The sequence below is a fragment of the Rhinolophus ferrumequinum genome, chromosome 5, assembly GCF_004115265.2.
Source record: "Rhinolophus ferrumequinum isolate MPI-CBG mRhiFer1 chromosome 5, mRhiFer1_v1.p, whole genome shotgun sequence".
NCBI classification, from domain to species: domain Eukaryota; kingdom Metazoa; phylum Chordata; class Mammalia; order Chiroptera; family Rhinolophidae; genus Rhinolophus; species Rhinolophus ferrumequinum.
This window is the reverse complement of record NC_046288.1, coordinates 47,563,232-47,577,693: the sequence shown is the minus strand read 5'-3', so window position 1 is coordinate 47,577,693 and position 14,462 is coordinate 47,563,232. Positions and strand designations below refer to the sequence as shown.

The window sequence follows — 14,462 nt, the reverse complement described above, 5'->3', positions numbered from 1 at the left end:
ATAATAATAATAATAATAATAATAATACTACGACTGGTAGAAAAATCAAACAAAATAAGAATGATGCACATCAAATACTAAATCAAAATTCAACATTTAATTCTTTCTAAGACTTACCCTCCCTGAATTTCAGAATCTGTATCTGCATAGGAAGACATCTGGCTAGTTTTAATACTCGAGTAAGTTAAAAAGAGAAAAACGCACTAAAAGGACATACTGGAATCACCTGCAAGCCTTTTTCAAACTACATATTATTCCTAAACACTCTTACTCTCTCTAGAAATCCTAATATATGCTGGTTGCAGGGGCAGCTTGTTGTCCATCAAAGATCTGTGGTCATCTTCCGTAATGTTAGTCATCGTTGAGAAGCAACAGTCCAGCAGGAGAACTCATTGCCCATCCTCCTTTGCATTTAGGTGGGAGCCTGTGGCTGATTCTCAACAAGGGAATAAGAGCAGAGGTTACATATGTCACTTCTGGGCTTAGGGGAAGATTAAAAAACTGATTAGGCTTCTCCACATTCTCTCTTCTCCCATATGGCACTTATCTGGGGACATTAAGGCAACTTTGGAAGCTATACATTGAAGAGAGTGGGACACCTATCAGCCTAGATACTTAAGCAACAATATGGAGCTAAATCCACGCCCTGGCACCAATCCTCCACCCACCTCGTACCCTGTTACTAGTTAAAACTGTCAACCCTGTACTTTGCATAGGTGAGAAATGAACATCTAGTGTATTAATCCATTCATATTTGGAAATTTATCTGTTACTAGAATTAGACTGACCTTAGCAAATATACTACTTGGTCTAGGCATAATCCCATATCATTGCCCAAGATTGAGAGCTATTGCCCGGGTGAGCCACCATTACTAATGGGAGTGCGTTACACAGAGTACTGGAGCAGAAGAGTCGTTGAAAATGGTAGGACTGCCTTATTACCTAATACTTTTCAAATCTCTAATTTTATGATATCAGTTATCAGGACTTAATCTACCTTCCCTTGTGAAAATATTTATTAATCTGATATAATCTCTTCAAATGATTTAGCAAGTATCATGAGGTCCATAAAATTTCCTAAATTCCCGCAAACCACATCAAAGACCACATCTACCAGACAAGTCCTAGAAACAGAATAACCATGCACTGCAAACTCTTAAATACCATGCACTGTAGTTCTTAAATACACCATGATATTTTATGACACATGGCACCTGAGAAGAACTTGCTGACTTTCTTTTTCTCTGTTCCTATCGGCCAACAACCTTCCATTTCAAAACACAGCTCAGGTGTCACCTACTCTTAGCAAACTTCTCCCCACCCTCATTCCTAGAGAGAGTTAATCATTGCCATCTCTTGCCCTTTTCACACTATATTGTTATTTAATGGTTTACACATCAATTCTCTGTTCCAGTCATTGAGCAAAAGGTTGAGTACCATTCATCTATGTATCTTTAGAGTTTAACACCAAGTCAGTACAATTTACACTCTAAACACTGATGAATGAATAATGACTCAGCTCACCCACTGTACAAAGACAAAAAAGTAGACTAGTCTGTTTGAATACATTAATATCTATCAATATCCAAGAAACAAGTCAATGAGGTAAAAGCAGGGCATAGTTATGTGGTTGACCTCAATACTGGATAAGTCAATTTCATTTAATAAGTTCTCTTTTTCAACAATAACAATTTTTTTAAAAAACCAAAAACCTTTTGTTAAAATAAAAGTGTGTTTTTACAGGATCCATCAGCTCCACGTCAAGTAGTTGTTTCAATTTAGTTTTGGAGGTCGCAGCTCACACTGGCCCATGTGGGGATCGAACTAGCAACCCCGGTGCTATGAGCATCGCGCTTCAAACAACTGAACTCACCGGACGCCCCAACAATAACAATTTTAAAAATCAGTTATCTGAAACATTTAACATTATAGTTTCATTTCAAAATATAATAGACATAAGCAATTATATCTAAAAAACACATATTTACAAATTATACTAAATACCCAAATTTACATATATATATTACTTGGCTTGACTGATTCTCATTTTTTGCCATTGGTCTCTATCGGCAAAAAATAATTCAAAAGATTTTTATTTACTTCTATGAATACATCTGGAATCCAAAAGTAAGCTCAGAGCACTACTACCACCTGAAACACTTGCTGTGTTTTTTCCTTTAATTTTGAAAAAAAAAAAAAAATACTGCAGAGAATAATATAAAATGAGGCATGTGCCTTGAAGTGAAATAACTTCTAATGACACCAGAAGGTTCTCAGAGGAACAATGAGAGCACCTTTCCTTATCGCAGGGTCACTTAGTTGCCATAAATCTCCCTCAGCTTTGGAAGGCACACAGTCTAAAGTAATCCCAGAATCTTTAGTGTGAATATGTCACCAAAAGCTCCAGGGCTAGACCTGGGAGCAGATTTTAAACTAGCTTTGCAAACCTAGAATACCTTTTAAAGGTCTTAAAAAGGATAAAAAAGCTTCAAGTACAGTTTCCTATGAAAGTGTCAGTGAATGAGGCTGCCACTCTGGGGCTCAGCTCAGAAACTCTTTGTTCCAGCTACAGAAGTAACTTAAAGGGGAATATGAAAATTAATCAAGATTCCAGGGATCCCATGCAACCGCAGGCATTTGGAGGCACAATAGGCCCCACAATCTCCAGCCATTCAGCCGTGCAGAGTCTTCCGAGTGGGTCCATCCAGAACTGACCTTGAAGGTGTGTAAAGGCCATCTGTTCTACCGTAGTACACCTTTTGAAACACCTCACAAGTAATTACAGTGAGAAGGAGAAACAACTAGATAATGTGTAAGGTCAGGAAGAGGGAGTAGGAGGAATAAAATCGGGAGAAAGTTTTCAGAAAAACATCTTGATAGGCCTATTAAGCAAGAAGACTGTGACAGTAGTTATCACTAAAATTTGCTTACATACTAAATATTGTTCTAGGTACCTTATCACAGTAAATATTTTAATCTTTACAACACTTTCATGAGATGGACATTATTTTTATCTCCACTTTATACATGAAGAAGCTACAGCAGAGCGCAAAGAAGTCACTTGCCTAAGGCCACGCCCCCATAAGTAGCAGTCTGGCAGTGATTTTCTAGATTTTGCGCTTTACCTCTGCATGACAGCTGCCTCTCATGTTGGATATTTAACATGTATAAACCCAGAATACCATGGATAGTGTCCTCCAAACATTCATGTCCACCCAGAACACTGGAAATATGGTCTTTTGCAGAAATAACTAAGATGAGGTCATACTGGATTAGGGTGGGCCCTAAATCCTTATTCCTATCCTTCCAGGAGAAGGAGGAGAGGACACACAGAGATGGACACAGAGAAGAAGATCATCTGTAGATGGAGGCAGAAGCTGGAGTTCAGTGGCTACAAACCAAAGGCAAGAAAGGATTCTTTTCCAGAACCTTCAGAGGAAGCATGGCCCTGCTGACACCATGATTTCAGACTTCTGGCATCCTAAACTATGGGAAAAGTAATTTTTGTTGTTTAAGCTACCAAGCTCGTGGTAATTTCTTACCCTAGAAAAGCCCTAGAAAATTACTACGGAGAATTAGATTATGAGGAGTAGATAAGAACAATAAACATGGAGGAATTAATAAAGCAATGAATACAGGTTTTTTCAGTTTTTCAAAGAGATAAGATATCTGACATTAATGCATTAATGAGGCACCATTGGAGTTAATGAAAGGTCCTGTCTTCAGCTGCACATATCCATCAGCCCACCCTTTACTCATGACTGAGCTTTTGAAATGAACTACTACCTATAATAAGAGAATTGAAGATGAAAAAAAATTGGGAGATCACCGACATACAGATGGTAGGAAGAACCTTGAGAAAGGGTGATAACATTGCAAATAATGGTGCAGAAAAATAAGGGAAGTTAATCTGAACAAAAAAGAGCTCTTAACGAGCTCTACTATTTAGAGGTTTAGGATGAGAAGCAAACAGGAGAGACTGAGGAGCTGAGATTAGAAAGATAACCAGGAGAGAAGAGCATCACAGAGGACAGGAGATAATAATGCTTTTAGAAGAAGATTCAAATAATGCTTGTTGAATGAATTAACAAGGGCCCAAAAGGCAAATTCAAAAGTAGTGTGTAAAATATTCAGACACATACACTAGGTAATAGGTTACATTTCCACTTACAAAATTCTGAAATCCCAACATGCTGTCAAATCTAATTAAGGCTAGAAAGCGTAATTCTTGTGAAAAATATCTTCTTGTCTCCTATTCAAGGTTAACAGGTAAAATTTCCCCCGTTTCTTTGGAATGGATCCTCCCTATAGACCTTTCACCTTTTAACTTACAAAGACTTCAGCCATGTACATTCCCATTAATTCTGCTACTAGATAGAAAAAGTAGTAAGCAACCACTAACAGGCCACCTTCTATGTTTGGCACTCAGGACACAAAAGTTTCACAGGCTACTAGTTGCCATCTCTTTCCTGAATGAATCCACAGGCTATTGGGAGACACACACAAGTAAGCCATAACAAATAATGAGAATATTTTTACACAGTATGATACAAAGATGACAGCAGTAGGCAAAAGATTCTAGAAAGCTATAGAGGTGGCTGCTATTTCTACCTAGAGGCTCTGCTAAGGAGCTTCATGGAAAAAAAAAGATGGTATTGCCTGATTTATATCTTAATAGATGAGTTAGTTAAAGAAAGAATGGGGAAGAAATGAGTTTTGGAGAGGAAAGAAACTGAGGCATTATGTTTGTGGCCTTCATATTGAATCCTTAATGCTTTAGCACATAATAGGCACCCAAATAAACATTACCGGAGTGAGTGACTTAATTCCGAATGACTAATTTTGTTTCCTGTTAATACAGCCGGGTTCCCTTTCACTTGTCATAGGCAATGCCATTCTGGGTTAGAAACCACAGAAGATGCCTTCATCTCATTAAAACAGGAGAATTGGCAATAACGTATTTTCAGAGTTTATGGTATAGTCATGTGGTAATCAGTTTCTTCACCACGGGAGTGTGTCACAATATAACGAGCTTCTCCAAAACGCACATGCCAAGCTACCACCTCCAAAATTCTAAAGCAGCAGGTCTAGAAGAGGGCAAAGGCATGTGCACTGAAAAACCTTCGCAGGAGACTGATTGTATATTACAAAACCTAGAGTTCCTGATCTGATCTGAGGGCTATAGAGTAAACAGACTGGGAGGTACTCAAATGTGACAGCACATGAAATACTCTGAGATATTTACCTGGGTATGGGTGGGATAATCCTGGCGGGGATTATAATATAAAAATTGCTCTGCAAAATCCATAAATTGACTAAATTATAATACAAAAGACCTTGTTTGTATGGAGGAGTCAAAATGTGAGCTCGTTCCTAAAAATTGAAAATAAAACATATATGATTGCCCTCAAGTGCTTAACTCAGCATTAACAGATCAGGCCAGAGAGATGTAAAATGAAAGGATGTGCCTGTCTTGGATGAACAATTGGGAAGACTACTAATGAGTCATGAAATGTTTCTGCTTTTGGTTATTGTCCCTCAAGTATCACTATTTTACATGCTTTTTGTCCATATAAAACTCAAATAAATGTTTGGTCTGAAATGCACTAGTATGTGAACTGGGCTTTTTGACATAACAAAAATAGCAAATATCAACCAAAATAACAACAACAACAAAGGTTTTAGTTTTAATTTGGTCTCCAGAGTTATTTTCAAGGCATTTACCCATTTGGGTTCCCAACTCAGCTAGACTTGACTCAAAACAGATTGATTTATCAAAATATCTACAGAAACAAAATATCCATCTGAAGGGTTATTTAACTTTAGCAGCCAGGAAAAAGTGGAGTCATTGGAGATAATGTGAATTACAGCCAAATACTTTTCAGAAGAGAAAAATCTTGGCTGAGCAGAAATTAAGAGTTTCCTTGACCAGAACATGTCTTAGCTGTGAAACGCTTCTTGAAAATCACCAAAATTACTTTGTTAATTTTATTACCCTTTAAATATTCCTTTGTAGTTTAATTCCCAAAACAAATAAATTTCTGCTATCAGTGAGAAAACAGAATGAACAGTAAAAAATAAATACATAAATACATAAATAAATTAATATATATATATACACTTTACTACTTAAACTGTAAAATATATTATTGCCCTCTTAGTAAATGTAAAAATTCCAAATTTTCCATCAAAACAGAAAAGTAAATGCAAAGAAAATCAGGAAGAGAGATGTACTTCCCTGTCCTCCACATGGCCGGCTGTGATGAATTCTACCTTTAGGTAAGCTGTGGCAGCCAGAGGTAAGTAGGCATTGGATGTAAGGAGCCCTCGGCACCAAAGCTCCCAGCAATGCAAAGGATGCAGAACTGGCAACATGATCACACCAACTACCTTTCGGGCACATGTATAATGGAGTTTAATAAAGGGAGAAATTGAAGGAAGGCTATGTAAATGTAAGCTCTTATTAGTCAAAAGAAGCCTGATCTTCATAAATCCAAATCAATGGAAAATCTAGTACCATGTTTCCCTAAAAATAAAATCCAGCCGGACAATCAGATCTAATGCGTCTTTTGGAGCAAAAATTAATATAAGACCCGATATTATATTTACTATATTTATTTTATATATATATATATATATATATATATATATATAGTATAGTATAGTATAGTATGGTATATTATATATTATAGTATATAGACCTGGTCCTATATTATATTAAAATAAGCCTGGGTCTTACATTAATTTTTGCTCCAAAAGATGCATTAGAGCTGATTGTCCGGCTAGGTCTTATTTTCGGGGAAACATGGTAGATTAACTTTCACTGATTAATCTGTATAAATAATATGTAGTTGTAAGAGTTACTTTTTGGCTATAAATTGATTATAAGAGCTACCATTTTTAAACTATTAACTACTCTGTGTTAGTAATCAGTTGTCTTCGCTACAGAAGCAATAGTAAATGGTAATAAAATCTGTATGTTCTAAACATGATTCAAATTGGGAAATTTGCTATGTCAGTCTAAAGTAGTCCAATGAAAATGAAACAATTTACTATTTAATGAATAAAAATGAGAAAATTCATCTAAATTAACTCATGCTGTTAGGTGTGGTGAGAAATTCACGACACTCTTATAATCACTACCACCTTAAACTAAAGTAAAAATATCCCCATCTTTGGACACTGCTTATAAAGCAATTCACAAATAGTACATGAGTTAAGTGAAGAAATTTATTTTTAAAAATATTTCCAAAACAATTCTCATGGTGTCTGCCAATAACAGGGATCATTTAAAGATTCCAAGACTTTTAAAGCTCAGCATTATTAAAAATAGAATACTCAAAATTGAGAGCAGACTATTTCATATAAAATACTGCTTTTATTTTCTTGTATTAGTTGAAGTAAACACATAGAATTTTGAGGGAAGATGAACAAGAACAAATAATAGAGGAATGCAATAATCCAAGTTTGCTTTTTCTGATATTTGCCATGTTGTAAAATAAAACCAACCAATGCTAAAAAGTAAGTAGGTTCAAAGCCAAATTTTTCATATTTAAGCTTCACTATCTGTCTTGAAACCTCAGAGAACTTACCTCCATGCTTGCTACTAGAGAAAACACTGTTTTACATTATTATCACATCTTTCACTTTAGAAGCAAAAGAAAATGCTTCACCATTGATCACAATTTTATAATCTTTGATGTCTCTTACTAGTAATTCACAAATCACTTCGGGTGGCTGAACTGAAACCTGCACAGCTAAGTTACTGCAAAGCCAATGCAGTAAATAATATTTAGCATACCTAATGTAAGGAACGTGCAATTTGACCCAACCTGACATTCTAATTCCTTGCTTGCTACCATATTAATATACATTGTTTACCACTTTTTAGAATAATAGTACAAAATTAACATTAAATCTAACTGAGGAGGTAAAGTGCCTGAAAGGTACTAGTACTTCAAGTCACTCTTATAACCACTAATTATTGTTACAGAGCTGTAGTATATAATGAAATGTTGCCGTGCCCTGGAATGTATCTTAATGTAAGTCACTGGTGTCGGATTTCTATCCAATGAAATGATGTATGGCATTGTATTTAAAGTCTACAAAACCATATAAACATAAGGTATTATTGTATAGAATACATGGCTAACATCTTTTAATTTCCTTAATATATTCCATATTTCAGTAGCATATAATGGCCAGTATTTAAAAGTTCATTTACAAAATAAAAGATAAATGTGGATATATTTATTCACTTTAACAAGTGTTTTAAGTTTTCTAGTTTCCTGCTCTAACCAATACTACATACTGGGGGCTTGAACAACAGAAAGTTATTTTCCCACAATTCTAGAGGCTAGAAGCTCAAAGTGTTGGCAGAGTGGGTTTCTTGTGAGGCCTCTCTCCTCAACTTCCAGATGCCCACTTTCTCCTCTGTGTATTGTCACATGGTCTTCCTCTGTACTCTGTGTCCTAATCTCCTCTTCTTATGAGGATATCAGTCATAATGGATTAAGGCCCATCTCAAGGACCTCATTTTAACTTCACTACCCCTTTAAAGATCCTATCTCGAAGTACAGTCATATTCTGAAGTACCGAGGGTTAGACTTGAACATATAAATTTTGGGGGACACAACTCAGCTCATAAGACTAAGCACTTGCTTTATGAAATTAACAATTGAATTCTGCTAAAAAATACTGGACCCCAATTACATTTTAAATGATTGCATTTTCACAAAAAAGTAAGCAATATACAACTGTGCAGGAATATACTTTTTTATGGAAATAACGTCATCTTAATTTGAAAAAAGAAACACTTCTGAGACAGTTTACATTGTTAAGACTATATGAAACATGATAATAAAACAGCCACAAAAGCAAACAGAAATTAGAAACCATAAGACACCGTAGAGATACAGGTATACACAAACTCATTCTAAGATGTCCAGTTGGACACTAAGTTTAACTCTGAATTAATCAGAAACTGAGGTATAAAGGGAGGGGAAGAGTGGGAGTAATTGGGTTCTTATCTTTCAAAGAAAGATAGCTTATAAATTTGTCCAGAGAAAGAAACTGCCCTGATAATAAATTCTAGGAGGCCAGTAAGGAATGGATTAATAGAGAAGCATTTCACAATGTTTTTTACCATAACTTCACTTGGCATCTAAGATGCACTAGTCATGCTACTAGTTATTAAACAGGTTATTAAAAAGCATTCACAGCTGGAGGTTCATTATTTATCATTTTATTCACACATTCAACAAATATTACTGAACCCTACAAGTGCCAGGGAATAACCACTCTGGATGCCAGTGAGCCAGAGACCAAAATCACAGCCCTCACAGAGCTTCAGTTCTAGTAAATGTAAAAAACTCTAGTAAATGTAAAAACATGGAGAATGCAAAACCTGCATTGAGTAGTTTACTTATTCCTTTACTGAAACAAAGCCGAGTAGAGCAGAGATTGGCACACAAGACTGTTGAGATTTAGTTTACCTTTTCTTCAAAAATATTAAATTACAAGTGAATGTATTCAAAGAGGTATGGAAATTCAAATAAATGTATTAATCTATAACTCAAAGATTAAAAATTCTACTTTTTAAAGCTAGGATAGACTATATTTTAAGTTGTTTAGTATTTCAAAGAAAAAGTTCAGAAAACGATGTAACACCCATGTGCTTATTAATCACATTTACCAAATATTAACATTTTGCCCTTTTTTTTGCTTCGGGGCCTTTTTTTTATGTCAAAAATAGAATTTTACCAATAATAGTTAAAATACCATTACCAAGTACCACTAAGTACCACCACCATCCCTTCTCACTCTCTCCCTCTACAAAGATAACCAATCTTCAGAATATTCTCTCCATTCAGCCTTTTTATTTTAATACATACAAACTCCTAGACATAATGGATACTATTTATTGTATTTTGTGGGTTGAAGTTTTACATAAATAGCATTAAACTATATGAATTCTTCATACTTTTGTTTTTCTATACTCCCATTGGTACAGGTAGATCTAACTGATTTGCTCCAAGTGCTATAGATTATTTACAGAATAAATAAGCCTCCTTTTGTTATTTGTTCCTCAACAAGAGGATGGTCAGTTTTTTTTTCTTTACACACACACAGTCACACGCAGTTTGCAGAGTGAATTGAGAATAAACAAGAAAAAAAACAAAGCATTTTGGGTACATTCTTAACCATTCCAGTTTTGAAATAAAGCAGAGTATATAGCAAAGATCAGGTATCTCTATCTATATCATGTATAGTCATACGTGGGTCTGAATCTTGATGTATCGTGTATGAATGGTGCAATGAACACTCTAGCACATGTGTTCGTGTGCACATGCAAGAGAGTTCCTTCCTCCGGGGCAGACACACAGCCATGGAAGTGCTGGGTCAGAGGATACACAGACACGTCTTCCACTTCACCAATATTTGTGAAATTGCTTTTCAAGGATGGGAAATCATTCCTCTTCTGCCACATTTAGGCCAATGTTGGGGATATCAGATATTGGGGGGTTGTTTGTTTTGTCCAATTTGATGGGTATCATTGCTGTTTTAGTTTCTATTTCCTGGAGTACAGACAACCTTTTGAGTTAACTGTGTCCACAATTCCAGGGGTGTGAATCAAGAATAGAGGAGGGGAAAATCTCCCAGTCATGTTAAATACAGTTTATCACTGCAGATCATTCTGCATCTGCTCCCACCCCATTTACCACCAATACTAAACTGCCATATAGTGTCTCTACCCCTCCCAAGATCTAACACAAAGGTCCAGGAGTGTTCAGCACTTGGGAGTACTCCCAAAATATGCTCCTGGTCCTACAAATGAGAGTGATCTCAAAATAGGTTAATAGAGGATTTGTACATTACATTACATAATATAAACAAAAAATTTACAAAACCATGCTTATCCTTACATGTGAAGCACTCTGATATTTTCTATTACTTTAATCTATTTAACTGTTATTTGAAATTCACTTGATTCATAACCCCATCAATGGGTCACAACACTCAATATGAAAAACACTGGACCTTTTCTATGCCCCGTGTATCCAGGAGGAAGAGAATACTCTTGTGAGTTTCAGGGAGGCTCCCTACCCAGTCCATACAGGTACTGACAACCAAGGATCCTAACCGGCCTCTGTCCAAGGGGTTCCAGGCTCTCAGACCATGAATGTTATAAGATCTCGTTCTATTTTTCATTTGGATGTGCACAGGATAGGATCATGGAGGTTTGATACTCTTCAGACAACTTTTTAAGGATTATTTTAATTATTCTGGGGTTGTATTGTTTTATTTTGTTTTGCTTTGTTTTTTGGCAAATTGTCTTTCAGATTCCAGAGATGTGGACCAGGAGCATATTTTGAATAAATCTAGACGCATACTCTACTTTTTAAGCTATTTGAGTTCCAACATTTGCTATAACAATAAAACAAAATTGTTTCCATGCCTTTAGGATGCAATCAAATAACTTATTACTTGATATTCTTGATATTCCATTCAAATACATACAGACAGCTTCTTTACTGTCCCATCTATGGCCTCAAATAACACTATAGCCATTTGCATTCTTGAACAAAATACGTTTAGGCTATGGGCTTCTTTCATTGTTTAATTTATTTTTCTTTTTCTCAGAACTCTACCGTTTTCAACATACTTCCTTTGTATTTAGCTGATCCTAAGCACTGAAAATATCTACATATTTGTGTCTACACATGAAAACTTAAATACCTTTAATATTTGAATTATAAATACAGAACCTAACATTCTGATTAACATGTAAAATGTTCTTAAAACTTACTACCGCTATGCTAACTATATTTTGCTGGCTATTTCTCTTTCCATTTTACTGGATGCAGTATAAAAATATACCATCTAGCCAACTGATGTCTGAAGTTCAAGTTATACACAAAGCCAGTACTGAAGCAGATTTGGGGAGCTACTAGTGCATTACAATGTGGTGTCTTTCTGAAAGTGTACATGCACTCAGTATGGAATGTTATGATTGGATAAGTTACAGGTTTCCAAAATTAAAAAAAAAAAAGCGACACTGTTTTCATTCCAATCTTGTTTATGCAAAGGTTCTGAAGATTAGAACTGGCAGGTTATTTCTAACCCTTGCCTTTTCTCCCACTTTCCCTGAGCTCCTCTGTCAATTTGGGGGTGTAGAAATGACAACTTGCTATTTTTCTAGAACTGTACAGTAGCAATTTGAATAGCAACCTCTGAGCCTGGTAGAGATTGTCAGAAATATATACCTGAAACTATAACTGCACATGTGTGGATGAACAAGGAAACTTAGTTGACATCAAAGCAATTTATGCCCAATTTAATTCCAGTAGAATCATTTCCATTCAAAAACAAATTTTAATATCTTGCTTAACTTTGTCAGTGACTATTATTAATTTTCTCAGTAATTTTTCATTACCTTGAATTAGGAAATTTCACATTTCTAATGAAAAGTTTGTTGAATACCAATTATAAAATATCAACTTCTCTTCTGTTACATCTCAATAAATATAAATATACCATCTTTAGTAGCAGGTCACACAATACTAGTAAGAGAATTCTACTTAGTAAGAGATAATACATCTTTATACTCATATTCACACTTCATATTCAACTATATAATGTCCCAGTAGTATCAATTATTTTTCTCTAAATAATACGTAAGATTTAAAGAAAAATCCAAATCATTATTCAAAGTATCTTACTAATATTAGTAATAAATTATTGACAGAGTTGAATGGTGGCCCCCAAAGACATCAGGTCCTATTACCTGGAACCTGTGAATGTTACCTTATATGATCAGAACTTTGTACATGTGATTGAGGATCTTTTGATAGGGACATTACTCTAGATTATCCAGGTGGACCCTAAATGCCATCATAAGTGTCTGTTTAAGAGAGGGGATGAGGGAGATTTCACACACAGAGAAAAGAAGGAAGTAATGTGACCATCGAGGCAGAGATTGGAGCAATGTGGCTACAAGTCATTGGGATGTCATCAGCCTCCAGAAGCTGGAAGAGACAAGGAATGGATTTTCCCCCAGAGCCTCCAGAGGGAGCATGGGCCTGCTGACACCTTGATTTAGCCTTAGTAAAACTGTTTTCAGACTTCTGGCCTCAAGAATTATGAAAGAATCAATTTCTGTTGTTTTAAGCGACTAACATGTGCTCATTTATTGCAGCAGCTTCAGGAAACTTAATGAATAAACATACAACTTAATGAATAAAAATACAACTGTAAACATACAACTTAATGAATAAAAATACAACTGTAATGGCTATTATCTTAGGATAATACATTAAATTTTCAAATTAAATTAATAAATTTGGGGGAGAGGAGTCCATACTCACTTGGGGAAAATGAAAGGTCCTTGCTAAGTGTGTTGGGAGAAGTCCGGGAAGGTTTTTTGAAAGAACAAGACCTTGGAAAATGAGTGTTTAAAGAGTGAAAAGCCAATGCCTACCTAGCCCAGGGGCAAACTTAAACTACATTTGAAATCTTCCAGAAAATAATTTCTTAGTAATTATTAAGAGCATTGAAGTACTCTTACCCCTTAATTCAGTAATTCCAAGGTTAAGAACCAATACTAACAGTATGTGCCAAAATCAGAACAGATTATACAGATTAAGAGGTTCCTTATAGCAGTTATCTATAATATCAAGAACTAAAACAATCGAAACATCTAAGTATAGAAGAGTTAAGTAAACCACAGTATAAGTTTCCTTGGCTGAATGTATTATATATCCATCAAAAATAATGTTTAAAAATAATTTGGGAAAAAAATATACTTATGATATTACATGTAAAAAGCAACATGCAAAAGAATTTACACATTATTGCTTTTAATTCTTATTTAAAATGTATAGAAAAAAGACTGGAAAGAAATATACAGGATTATAGATGACTTCTACCTTCTTTCAATTTTTTTTATGTTTTACTAAAATACAACAGACACACTGAGGGTGGAGGATGCCGAAAAAGGTAGTTGGCAAGGTACAAATGCTATAGTTTTCTGGGTGACTAAAAGACATAAGAATAATGCCTTACCAGCCAAAACTCCCAAATGCTTTGAAACATATCACATCATATACAATGACTCTGAATCTCCATGAGTCATGCAGGAATAAACATTACTATCACTTATTTGCATTGGGTGCACATGAAGTTTTGGAGTCCACTAAAGGTCCTCCTACATAAGCAGGAAGAGCTGAGGCAAAAGCCATATCATGTCGTTTCAGGTTGGGGGCTAAATCCCCCTCTCCATAAGCAGCTCTTACAGAAAGCTTTAGGGAAATAAGGTTGAGGCCTCAAACCCATTCTGAGTGGCTGTTACTTAAGCATGGAAATCCTATCAGGTAAAATATATCAGGTTTCCCTACAACCCTTTCAAATTGATGAGCAAGCCAAGGTATTAATAAATCATACTTTCATAAATATTGCCTACT

At 35.4% G+C, this 14,462-nt stretch overlaps 1 protein-coding gene across 3 annotated transcripts in view; it reads right to left on the bottom strand.

Moving 5' to 3' along the window:
• Positions 1–14,462, bottom strand: part of BMPR1B (bone morphogenetic protein receptor type 1B) — a 368,296-nt gene that overhangs the window by 229,607 nt on the left and 124,227 nt on the right. The window lies entirely within an intron of this gene.